The sequence below is a fragment of the Taudactylus pleione genome, unplaced genomic scaffold (genome assembly GCF_031769625.1).
Source record: "Taudactylus pleione unplaced genomic scaffold, aTauple2 ptg000242l, whole genome shotgun sequence".
In the NCBI taxonomy this organism is placed as follows: Eukaryota; Metazoa; Chordata; class Amphibia; order Anura; family Myobatrachidae; genus Taudactylus; species Taudactylus pleione.
In genome coordinates this window covers 6,872,825-6,885,046 of record NW_028284644.1, presented here as the reverse complement: position 1 = coordinate 6,885,046, position 12,222 = coordinate 6,872,825, and the positions used below count along the sequence as shown (strand labels likewise).

The 12,222-nt window shown below is 49.5% G+C and overlaps 1 protein-coding gene across 2 annotated transcripts in view; it reads left to right on the top strand.

Annotated features, from left to right (window-relative positions):
- Nucleotides 1-9,930: 9,930 nt before the first annotated feature.
- TFEB (transcription factor EB) overlaps nt 9,931-12,222 on the top strand; it is a 75,304-nt gene continuing 73,012 nt past the window's right edge. Inside the window, exon 1 of one of the 2 annotated variants that reach the window (XM_088479602.1) lies at nt 9,931-10,217. The gene's annotated coding sequence lies outside the window, so the exon portion shown is untranslated. The remainder of the gene's footprint in view (nt 10,218-12,222) is intronic. The other variant, XM_088479601.1, reaches the window with a different exon arrangement.

Genomic DNA, 12,222 nt, shown 5'->3' with positions numbered 1-12,222 from the left:
ATAGCCTCTTGGAGAGCACCATTGAAAGTAAGAGTGCCAAACTCTGTAACAGATGTGGGCTGAGGCAGGCTTGCGTGCCCTGGGCATCATCTGGACCACAGAGCGAGAGAAACCTTTAGTCTTTAAGAGCCATGCTGTCAAAGACAGCAAGAGTAAGTCCGGGTGCGGGCACTGCATTAACAGGTCCTGCCATAGAGGAAGGAGAAAGGGAATGTCTATGGAGAGACTCCATAGGTCGGTGAACCAATGTCGCCTGGGTCGGGCTGGGGCTATTAGTATCACCATAACGCCTTTTTGCTTGAACTTTTGAAGTACCCTCGGGAGGAGGGAGATCAGAGGAAAGAGGTATGCGAGATTGAAGTCCCACCTCACTGCCAGAGCATCCACGAAGGAGGCTGAGGGGTCTCTGGTCCTGGATCCGTACCTGGGGACCTTGTGGTTGTGATATGAGGCCATGAGGTCTACATCTGGTAGGCCCCATTTGTTCACCAGGAGTTGAAAGACTTCCGGGTGGAGAGGCCACTCTCTGACGTGTATGTCCTGACAGCTTAGGAAGTCTGCTTCCCAGTTGAGGACTGCGGGAATGAACACTGCTGAGATTGCTGGGAGATGACATTCGGCCCAGACCAGGATGTTTGGAACTGCTCGCATGGCTGCCCGACTTCGCGTACCTCCCTGATGGTTGAGGTATGCTACTGCAGTTGCGTTGTTGGACTGGATCTGGACCGGCCTGCCCTGGAGGAGATCCTGCACCAGAGTGAGTGCTCTGTACACTGCTCGAAGCTCCAGAATGTTTCAGTGTAGTGTCAAAATCTTGTCTGCTGGCAGAAAGATCCTCTGTATTCAAGAATCTAGGAGTGCCCTCAAATGTATCATCCGCTGTGTTGGAGATAGGGAGGACCTTTTCCAATTGATGATCCAGTCATGTGTTTGCAGGCAGTTCACAGTCAGCTGGAGATGGTGTTGTAACACAACCGGTGAGTCTGCCAAGATTAAGAGGTCATCTAGGTATGGCAGGATTCTGACTCCCTGGTGTCTGAGGTGTGCCGCCATCACCGCCATTATTTTGGTCAAGACCTGAGGGGCTATTGACAGATCAAAGCGCAGCGCCCGAAAATGGTAACGTTGCTGCAGAACAGCAAACCGTAGGAACCGCTGCTGGGTTGGGGTAATAGGAACATGCAGGTATGCATCCTGAATTTCCAGAGAAACCATTAAATCCCCAGGCTCCATTGCCAGAATAATTGATTGTAAAGTTGCCACGCAGAACTTGGGCACTCTGATAAACCTGAGTCTGAGATTCAGAATAGGCCATTCGGCTTCTGAAGCAAAAAGAGAGTGGAATAAAAACATGTTCCTCTCTGAGCCAAAGGAACTGATGTAATCAGCTGGAACTGGAGGGCCAGGGCCTTTATAGAGTCTGGTGGGGGACCTGTACAAAAAAAATTGCTGGGGAGGACGCCTCAAAAAGGTGAGGGCGTACCCCTGAGAGACCACTTCTCAGATTCAGGTGCCTGTTGTCATTTGATGCCAAGAATCGGAAAACTGAAGAAGTCAGCCTCCCACCCTGGGATCCCCCAGGAGGAGACCCACCCCATCAGGCAGAGGGTTTGTCGTCAGGCATGGAAGCTGTACCAAGGCCATGGTGGTCTTGAGTGAACTAGACTGCCTGGGATAAGACTGTCCTCTTGCCTTACCCTGGGTGTGAAAGGACCGATAAGAGGACAGCCTAGGCTTAAGGGCAATTGCTGATGGCAAAAAGGCAGATTTTGAGGCTGTGACAGTGGCAACAATCTTGTCCAATTCTGTGCTGAACAGCCTGTCTCCAGAGAAGGGTAAGGATTCAATTGCCTTCTTGGATCCCATGTCCGCCTTCCAGGACCAAAGGACCCGGCATGCGACTACCGAAGCCGCTGATGCCTGAGAGGCAGGGAGTCCAGTATCCAACGCAGCTTCTCCCAAATAAGAGGCCGCTTCCTGAATATGGGAAATATAGGCCAGTTGTTCCCTGTTAGTGCCTGATGGCAGGCTCTCTTCCAGTGCCCCTGCCCATCCTTTGATAGCCTTAGCCACCAAGGTTGCAGCCATAGCTGACCTAGAGATAGTACCAGAAAACAAGTAGAGTAGAGTAAGTCTCTAGCTCTCTATCCGTGGCTTCCTTAAGGGAGAATGTAGATGTAAAGGCAGCATAGAGTTTCTGACTAAGCATGCTACCTGCGAATCAACAGTGGGAGGGACTTCCCACTTAGTACACTCCTTAGTAGGAAGAGGGTAAAAGGACGCTAGTCCTTTTGGGACCTGGATCCATTTGCCAGGAGTACCCAAAGCCTCTCCCATGAGCTCAGTCAGCTGTTTGGATTGAAGGAATTCAGTTCTAACCACCTTCTGACGTTTAAACATCAGGGTTTTAGGTTTAGGGGCTGGTTCATCATCCTCTATATTCAGGATTGATTTAACTGCCCTCATTAAAGCAGGAACATCCACTGTTGATTGACTGTGCTCCCCATCTGAGTCTGACTCGGAGAGAGAACCTTGTGCATCATCTGCCTCCTCAGATGATGGTTCAGAATCCATCCAAGGAGAATGCATAGGGGGTACAGACATAGTAGGTTGTAATAGCTGTGGGTAACCCATAGTGGGAGGCAGCATGGGAGTTGATAAACGATCCACTAATTGAGTCATAACCTGGGATAAGGAGGACACCCAAGGTGGCTCCTGGACAGAGGCTGGTAATGTGGACTGGTGAGTACATTTATAACAATTAGTACACAAATCATGTATGGAATCCTGAAGGTACAAAACCGCAAGACAGGATTTGTATGTAACCAGCACAGAGGTATCAGCCGTCGCTTCGGGTCTTGTACCAAAGGGGGCGTGCTGTCGATGTTGAGTGACAGCACGCCCCCTTTGGTGGGCGGGCCAGGGGCATGGCTGCCCAGACGGAAGCGTTCCCATGGGAACGCTTACCATCTGGGGCCGGCCCCACTGACATCACAAGTGATGTCAGTGGGAGTGCTTTCGGCTCTGTTTGAACCGAAAGCACTCTAGGGCTTGCGGCAACGAGACCCTACCACAAGGGTCTCATCGCAAGCCTGATGGCCGCGATGGTCTTGGCCATCACGACCATCTTCCTGGCCGCTCGCTATAGCTGTGGGTGGTGATCCACAGCTATGCGAGCGGCCAGGAGGCTGCTCTAAAAAAACAGAAGGCCGGCCCTAATTCAGAGCGAGCGCTCTGTCAGAGCGTCCGGCTCTGAATCAGGCCCTGAGTTTGAGAACCTGTGGTCTAGAACAGTGGTTCTCAAACTCGGTCCTCAGGACCCCACACAGTTCATGTTTTGCAGGTCACCCAGCAGGTGCACAGGTGTAGTCATTACTCACTGACACATTTTAAAAGATCCACAGGTGGAAATAATTATCTCACCTGTGGTTCTGAGAGGAGAACTGGAAAGCATGCACTGTTTGGGGACCTGAGGACCGAGTTTGAGAACCTGTGGTCTAGAATATATCTACCACACAGATCATAATATACACATTAGTAGTCTAGCAGTGTCAAAGGACACAGTAACAAGCTATAAAAAGAAATGCAGGATGTTCTTAAACACATGGTAACCAGGTGGAAAGGCTGGCCAAAGAGAAAAAATTGGATTCCACAAGAGTTACAGGATAACTCGAACTTCACGGATGAGATCACAGAATCGGATAGCATTATTTTTAAAGGGGAATCACTGTCCCATCAAAATGAGCAATTAAATGCTGGAAAGCATCATCCAAGCTCGCTTTGCAATCACATCATTTAGGGGACAAGCAATAGACTTGTTCCATTTGCCGGGTAAGTCATGCAGAATTATGAATATGGTAAATAATGTCAAGGTTTGAAAAAAACGTCAAACCAGTGAGCCATTCCTGACCCAAATCACAATCTGCCAGATATGGAATAGTAGGATTTATCTTTTCAGAAAATGCTCTACAATTTAGTTCAAAAGAATTCTCAAGTTTCTGCAGAGGAATAGGAGTTTTGCAGTGCAACATCAAGCCCCATTATTCTCCGTCTAACATAGTGCTTTTTTCTACTAAAAAAACAGTAACAGTACTCAGCAGGGCCGTAGCTAGGGTAGTGCGGCTGGTGCCATCGCACAGGGCACCACAGGTCAGGGGGCTCTGTTTGGGCCTATCAAATTTCTGTTTATTATCATTCTCACTTGTAGCTTCCTCTTATGTCATCCCCAGCATCTCCTGGCCTCCCATATCTCTTCCCTGGCCCTTCCCCATGTGGCCATTACCCTTTTTGGGGTGCATTATGTCCCTTTGAAAAAAGAGGGGGGCACCAATGCTCTTTCTGACACAGGGCACCAAAAAGTCTAGTTACAGCTCTGGTACTCAGTAAATAGGTGTCTGTACTAAGCTAAACTTAAAGTAACAATTTGATGCAAGATTTAAAGTAGCTTCTGTGTTCTGGAATAGTCTTCAGATGCTTATTTTATTAATTTCAGAAATTATTTCATTTATTTATTTTTTTCATAGCTAGTTATAAGATTTTAAAATTATAACAAAAAAGGTGGTGGTACTGTGTACCTCTGAGTACCATACAAGAAGTACTGGCCTAATGGAATGTGAGAGGGAGGGGTACAGAATGTTAACACAATTGTAAACTATGTATTACAGCCTTTCCTGGTACTTTCATGAGTAGAATGCACAATCTGCAGAACTGATGTTCTCTGGCTAGCCTATACTTTGGATTTTCATATAAATCAACTGTAAGCATTGTAGTGTGCCCAAGATGGCTGTCTCCTCTTTAATATTGTTTTCCTTCCTGCTAATGAAAAAGCGTAGAGTTCTTTGGGAGAAAAGCGCTATATAAATAAACATTATTATCAGTGGCGGGCAGGGCCGGGGCGGATTGGGCCGCCGGGACACTGGGCTGGTTACCGCTGAGCCGGTCCATACAGTGGATTATCAGTGGCGGGCAGGGCCGGGGCGGATTGGGCCGCCGGGACACTGGGCTGGTTACCGCTGGGCCGGTCCATACAGTGGCCGCCGCCGGCGGCCGAATCATGCCCACCCTCAACTGCTGCCGCGATCGGAGGTTAGCTCCAATCAGACAGCTGTACATTTTCTGCGCATGCGCAGTAACTTACAAAGAAAAATGGCTAATGGGGGAGCTGCTGCCCAGCCGCAGCAGCTCCTCCCACAAACCTTTGCGGAGCCTGTCAGTCACTACTGATGGCTCCGCCTCCAGCCCCTCCGCTGCCCAGCCCCTCTTCTCCGTGCATGCTGCAACTGTAGGCAGCTGCACGGTGACGCCGTCTACAGACATTCAGCGCCGCGGGTAGCCGGAGGAGGAGGTGCAGCAGCAGCAGGTCAGTGGTGTTGCCGGCAGCAGGCGGAGGGTGGGAAGGAGGGGAGCGGGGTGGTTAGACTTGACGACACAGGGCTGGGGGGAGGTTGGACCTGGTGTTGGAGCTGTTGACACAGGGCTTGCGGGGGTGGGGGGGTGTTGGTTCCGACGACACAGGGCTGGGGAGGGGGATGCCACACACTGGAACTGGGAAGTGTGGCTTAGACTGCCACACTGGGGATGGGTAATGTGGCTGAGACTGCCACACTGGGGATGGACTGCCACACTGGGGATGGGGGAATGGGACTGAGACACACTGGGCCTGGGGATGTAGAGACGCAGGGGACCCTGGGTATAGAGATAAACATAACGGGGTCCTGGAGAGAGACATAAGGGAGCCGGGAGAGCGGCAGGAGGTCCTGGAGATGAAGAGACACAGGTAGGCTGGAGAGCCACGGTGGGCCTGGAGAAGCACAGGGGGGCCTGGGGATGGAGACGTAGGGGGTTCTGGAGTAACACGGGGGACATGGGGAGAGTTAGAAATTGTTTAATCAGGGAAATTCACATTTTGCCCTGCACAAAAATTTCTGTTATCTGCTTATGATGGTGACATTGGTTACATTTCTACGTAAACAGGCATCTTCCAGACAGTGTGATCTCCTACATGAATAGTGAATACCGGCTGAAGACGCTGTGCAGTGAGGCTCAAATTCTTCAGAGGTTCCACCATATAGGTAAGAAAACACTTTCAAACTGACTGGCCTGTACCCAGGGCTGGTCTGACCATTAAGCATGTTACATGGGCATGTAGGGCACCAGGCACCCTGAATGGTGCAGACTCGAGTATAAAATCCCACCCGTCCACCTTAGCTCTGGCTTTGGAGAGGGAGGGGAAAGGGAAGGCGGAGGGAGGCGCACGAAAAATGTGCAGCTTCCCATCGGTAATCAGGTCTGTCCATCCCTCCCTGTACCTAATGCAGAGGGATTGGGGCCCCCCAAAAAGTGCATCGTTCACCAAAATTTATGTTGCCGACCCTGCTCCCCTCAGTGGCTTGCAAAAGCCCCTCCAGGCCCTAAGAGGAGGGAGTATACTGCCCTCTTCCACAGGCCCCACCCACTCAACAGATTCACCCCCTCAACAGACCCGCCCTCATTAGGGCTGCTACCAGAAATTTCCCAGGCTGGTTTTCCATCCCAATCCGCCCCTGGCCCACATGGCACTCTGCCCCCGGGCCGCTGGTTGCGGGCAGTCTGTCTCTGTGACACAGGCTGCAGCGTGCATGTAGCGCTGACCGGACGGAGTTCGGTCAGCGCTACACAGTGACTAACACACAGCCGTCGGCTGTCAGACTCTCACTGACTGCTGCTGCGCCCGCTGCAGGAGCCGCTCCATCTTCCGGCTCCTGCAGTGGGTAATGGGAGAGACGTCATGACGTCTCTCCATAATGCAGAGTGGCCCGGGAGGACGAACGGACGAGCAGATGGCGGCAGCGGGGATTCAGGTAAGTGGTTTTTTTTTTATTATTATTACGTGTGGCACTACAAGGGGGAGAGCACTACTGGGGGCACTAAAAGGGGGAGAGCACTACTGGGGACACTAAAAGGGGGAGAGCACTACTGGGGACACTACAAGGGGGAGAGCACTACTGGGGGCACTACAAGGGGGAGACCACTACTGGGCACTACAAGGGGGATTACTACTGGGGGCACTACAAGAGGGGAACTACTAGGGGCACTACAAGGGGGGGACTACTACTGGGGGCACTACAAGGGAGGTGACTACTACTGGGGGCACTACAAGGGGGAGAGAACTACTGGGGGCACTACAAGGGGGAGACCACTACTGGGGGCACTAAAAGGGGGAACACTACTGGGGGCACAACAAGGGGGGGCTACTACTGGGGGAACTACAAGGGGGGATTACTACGGGGGCACTACAAGGGGGGACTACTACTGGTGGCACTACAAGGGGGGCTACTACTGGGGGCACTACAAGGGGCGGACTACTACTGGGGGCACTACAAGGGGAAGACTACTACTGGGAGCACTACAAGGGGGGGACTACTACTGGGGGCACTATATAAGGGCTTACTACTGGGGGCACAAGGGGCACTGCACAGGGGGGACCACTTCTGGGGGCACTATATAACGGGCTTACTACTGGGAGCACAAGGGGCACTGCACAGGGGGGACTACTGGGGGCACTGTATAAGGGGCACTGCATAGGAGGACCACTACTGGGGGCACTACTGGAGGCCTGCATAAGGGGGTCCTCTCCTGGGGTACAGGGGGCACTACTACAGGGGGCTGCCCCTAATCTTTATTTTTACTTTACATTAATTCCATATGGACCCGCCTCCTCCCTGAAACACTTGGGGGGGGGGGGGGCGCCATAGCACGCACGTGCTCCGGGCACCCTGGCTACACGCTACTCCTCTGTCAAGGCCACCTGCATGTATTTGCCCCCCAGGCTAAAAGTTGCCAGCCAGCCCCTGATTATTATTATTATTCCTGAATATAATGAACCAAATAAAGTAAAAAAAATTACTTGCAGTTTCACTACAGATGCAGAAGACACTGTCTAGGTCTAGGACCATACCTAGGCAAAACTTCAGTGCATCTCATGATGTGACCCATAGGTCCCCAAATGTGGTCCTCAAGACTCACCAACAGTATAGGTTTTACAGATATCGATGGTGGTTAAATCAAATTGACTGAGGTACAGTACTAATTAAGGCCCTGATTCAGAGCCGGACGCTCTGACCAGAGCGCTCGCTCTGAATCAGGGCCCACCTCCATTAATATGGAGCGTCTTCCTGGACGCTCGTATAGCTGTGGGTCACCACCCACAGCATATACGAGCGTGCAAAATGATGGTCGCGATGGTCTTGACCATCGCGACCATCGGAACTGCGAGTAAAAGCCTGCGGTTGGGTTTTTCACCATCGACAGCACGCCCCCTTTGATGAGACACTCCGAGCGAAGGAAAGTCCTTCGCTCGTCGGGTCTCGCGCATGCGCACGACGGAGCTCCCTCCGTTGTGCACATGCGCAGTGGGGACCATCGACCCACTTGCGTGCGGACAGCCGCTCGCGAGTGGGTCTGAATGACCCCCTAAGTCACCTGTGCTCAACTATGGATATCTCTAAATCCTGAACTGTTGGGGAGACTTGAGGACCACGTTTGAGAACCACGTTTGGGAACCTCTGATGTGACCACAAGTGGGATATAAATGCTAGAAATCCACAAAGACCTCATTGAAAAGTAATTTTCACAAATAAAAGTTTTATTGGATATTCAAATGGATTAATTTAAGTGTATGGCTCTAGAGTGTTTCTCTGACCAGAATAAAAAGCCAGCATTGCCCACAAACCAGTGACTGCATATGCATAGCCAGTATAGGACCGTATTCAATTAGGTGCGAAAAGCCGTTTTCCGCGATACAGTTTTGCGGGTGACGTAATTTCGCCATGCGAAAAGTTTCCTCCGTATTCAATTCCGGAGACTTTTCGCCGGTGCGGAAACTCAATGCAATGGACTGGCGAAAAAGTTTCGCCTATGAATAGGTGTTGAAAAAAAGTGCAGAATTGGGGTTTTGGGGTGCAAACTTCGGAAAAAAACCCTGAACACTTGGGACAGTCCCCCTAAGATAAACTGCATCAAAAAAAAGTTTAAAAAAGACTATAGATCACCCCCAAAAAGTACTTTAATTTTGGGGGCGAAAAAGTGCAAAGTTGTGGGACAAATTTTAAAACTAGTGAAATAGACTCCAGGGGGGTCCTAAAGTATGCCCCAGGTGTTTTTAAGTTTGCAGGTTGTTGCAGCAGGTGGATTTTTTACGTTTTCTAAAACTTCACATTAGCAACTCTAAATATGCTTGTACCCATTTTCATGTACCCCAAATTTGCTGGGACTACTTATCTTCTGCAAAAAAACCCTGCTAAATGCTATTCTTCACCACTTCTGCAAAGACGCAAATTAGCAGCTATTGAGAGCATTTAAGTACCCCAAATAGCAGGCCTATTTGGGAGTATCTATAGTGGTCCCCAATGTCAGTGCATCTTTTGGGGGGTGTCAGGTTGATTTCCCCAAATCTGACAGGACTTTTCACCTGTTTGCCTTTCACCGGGGGCCCGTTTTTGCCGAACTGAATACAGGGATAAGCGCGATACTTTTTCGTATGGAAAACCAGCGATGTCGGCGAAAAGTCCGGCATGCGAAAAGTCCGGGACTTTTAGCTCCCAATTGAATATGCCCCATAGTTGGTTTACATGGACATTAAAGGGCTGGTTTGCACATTTCTGCAATTTCTTATTCGTATTGGTTTTGCGAGCCAATGGTATTTTTTTTATATCAGATCATATTTGTAAACACAAAAACAATTGCTGTAACTCCAGTTCACCTCTAGGGGATCACATTGTGTAGTGGATCACACTTTGACACTCTCAGATATAAGCTCATACAGTCACACTCACGTTGTCAAGTGGACAACGTATATGACTATATTTGAATATTTAAGTGCCCCGTGAACATCTTATTTAACTAATGATATCAATAAAAGTCAGACATGAAATCCGTAGTAAGTACGCAAGATGCCCTTGACAAATATGGCCGGCGCAGACGTTCGGACATCTTCATCCCCCAAAATCCCCCGCGGTGGGGAACTCCATCTCACAGTCTGCTCGGCATCTCGAGGGCTCCCTCTGCTGATTGAAGTTTACGGAGTTGTGCCAGGAGCCGGTGACAGTGGGCGGAGAACCGGCCGTGAGGGGTTGGGTGCACACTGCACAGGAGGACGGGGCCCTGGGGCTTACACCAGCTACAGCCGCTGGGCGCAGTTACCGGCTTCCAGAGGTGTCAGGAAGAAGAGTCGCTGCCAGGTAAACTCAGCTGCTGTCAGTGACCTTCAGGGGACATGGCATATGCGCCCACTGGTCAAGCTGGAGAGTGATTGCAGCCGGGGTGCACCCAATGGAAACATAAACCATATTGCGGGCACCGTGCACGGGAGTCACCGGGGGAGTAACGGGGAGTGCTTCAGGGGGAGGAGCTCCGGTGACACCTGTCATAAGGACACATCCGGGGCTAGGAGGAGGTTATTAGGGTCACAGTTGGTGCTGGTACCTCACAGATGTGCCTGTATGTTTCTGACCACTGAATCAAACGTACTTCTGGGAGGACAGTATATATATATATATATATATATATATATATATATATATCTTTCTATCTATCTATATATATATATATATATATATATATATATATCTATATATCAGTGTTTACTATCCAATATTTGTTAAGGAGCTGTCTGTTTGGATAGTACCTGCATTGCTATATCAGTGGCTGAAGTTTAATATATAATATAATTTTATTTAATAATTGTGCCAGCACCGATGTTATGATAAAACACTGTAATCATATCACAAACCCTATTCTCTTAATATTACATCCCATCATCTGTATACATTATATTCTTCAAATGTAATTACCCTATCTTGCTTCTCATGTGTCTAGGACAGTAATATAGCTTGTTTGTCTTACAAGGTTTGGTCCTAGAGCTTCGTATGTTGGAAGTAATGTTGACATACAGTATCATGTTACCTGGTAGTGGACATAGGAGCTATGGCGTTACTAGGGTATTTGGAGCCCAGGGCAAGATGAAAAATGGAGCTTCTCCCCCATGTGCACGCTCCGACAAAGTGGGCCATGCCACATGGGGTGTGGCCACCGAAAATTGGGGGCTTGTCAACATGAAACACCACCGTTTTTCGTCACTCTGGGAGCATTCCTTTGCATTCCATATGCACCTTAATGCCCCCAGTAGTAGTGCCCCCTGTTGTAATGCCCATTATGCAATACCCCTAGTAGTAGTGCCCTTCTTGCAATGCCCACTGTAGTAGTGCCACTTATGCAATGTCCACTGTTGTAGTGCCCGTTATACAGTGCCCAGTATATAGTGCCCCTTATGCAGTGCCTAATATACAGTGCCCCGTAATCAGTGCCCCCAGTAGTAGTGCCTTTTACACATAAAACACACAGACAAAATTATACTTACTGGAATCCCTGCTCCTGCGCCCGCCGTTGTCTGCTCTTCCGTCATCCCGCTCTGCACTATGGGAGAGATGTAATTACATGCCACCCTTCACCCAGGCGGAGCTCATGAGTGAGCTCCGGCCCTGGGTGCAGCAGCCAATGAGAGTCTGAATGACTCTCATTGGCTGCTAAAACAAACACACCACTGCCAGATAGTATGAGTTAGGGATGGCCATCGGTGGGGTGTCCATCGATGGTTACCATCAATGGGTTCATCAGTGGTTACCATTGATTGCACACAACCATCTACGGTGAACCATCGATGGTTTGCACCCCTCAACGGCCACCGCTGCGGGGGAGAATGACGGGACAATAAAAAAATCAGGGGCGGGGCTTAGTGGGATCGGTGGACGGGGCTGAGCTCTGTCCCGTCCGGAAAAAAACAAACAAAACTATCGGCTCACACTCGTTCATCGATGGCTAAGAACCATTGGCTCTCCATAGATGGTTAAAATATTTAACATCGGCCATAAACCATTGAGTGTACTATCTGCCGCCGGTGGTGTGTTTGTTTGCCATTGCATAGGAGTTTTGATTACATCACACAAATTGTCTGGTTTCATCTCTTGGGCCTATCCTTTCTCATGATATGTAGGATGTGATAAAACTTGGTTATATGTGTCAATGTTTATAAAGCAGGTGTCTCTTGATACTGTGGGTATGTTGCTTAGCACAAAATTTAGCCTATTCAGATATTTGTTTATGGAGATGTGGGAAACATTTGAAGAACAGTAGTATTGTGCAATGAGTGAGCCAATAATTGCAACAGTACTGGAATTATTCTGTGTA